This window comes from Phytophthora parasitica (assembly GCF_000247585.1).
Source record: "Phytophthora parasitica INRA-310 unplaced genomic scaffold supercont2.46, whole genome shotgun sequence".
In the NCBI taxonomy this organism is placed as follows: Eukaryota; Oomycota; class Peronosporomycetes; order Peronosporales; family Peronosporaceae; genus Phytophthora; species Phytophthora nicotianae.
Window position 1 is genome coordinate 270,892 of NW_008649032.1, and position 1,134 is coordinate 272,025.

Genomic DNA, 1,134 nt, shown 5'->3' on the forward strand with positions numbered 1-1,134 from the left:
TGTTTGCACTGGATAGCAATCGCAATCCCGTTTGCCAAATTGTTTGCACTGGATAGCAATCGCAATCTCGTTTGTCAAAATGTTTACAAAGCACAGCAAAGCAATCTCATGTGCCAAAATATTTGCATAGCACAACACAGTTTAGCTGTGCAGACGGCATCGTAAAGTCCCTCTCGGCCCTGTTTGATAAAGTCCAAGAAGGGTTACTTTGAGCTTCGTGACTAATCTCCTGTCGACTTTTTCATTTTGATGATTGGACCCGCCCCCAACATACTTTAAGCTATGCAATTATGAAGGTGCCGGTCGATTTAATATTTTAAAGCAGCTTGTGTTGCTACTTATTTATGGTTATGTTGCTCCCTTGCGACGTTGTAATTATTATGATTTCGTAAAGCCCCTTATTGACTACAGACCAATAGGAATCAGCAAAAATTAACAATGTGACAACTTGCCATTGTGCACCTTCAGAACCCCGCCTGGTTGCGCAAGATGTGCTGTGTTTAATTTTTAAAAATGAAAAGGTGGTTGACCCTCCGTTTTCGCAGGTTTTGATCAATCGTTGACGTCATTTCCTGTTTTAACTACTACATGTAACATTGCTGCCATCCTTTTTCTGTTCTGCTCGTAGCATTACGCCAAGAGGAAAAGAAACAGGATAGTTGACCAGACTGGTGTCGGCACTCCTGATCTGTTCCCACCAACTAATCAACCTTACAGATATTATGAAGAGCCTAGTATGTAAAACCGCCGAAAACGCTAACGCTGTCAAAAAATATTCTGGCTTGCTTCAAGAAAGTGCTTTTTGTTAATAATGCATATATGCGTTTTCATTGAAGAGCACATCCTTCCAGAAAAAACTACTTTAGGTGTAATAGCTTGCTTTACCAGCCTACGCGTAGCCCTATCACTCAGCACTACCATCCCAAATCCTCTCGTTGTAAAAAGGCGTACACACACTTCAACCAATCAGAGACAACCAACCAATAATGCAATAACTCTACAGATCCCTCGTAATTAAACTTTATTGTTGATGAAACTAACACACTACAAATCAAATCCATTGCATAATAAAGTATACTTCCTCCGGTATGCAACATACTTTTTTCGGGAAGTTACCTCTATAAACTAATAAAT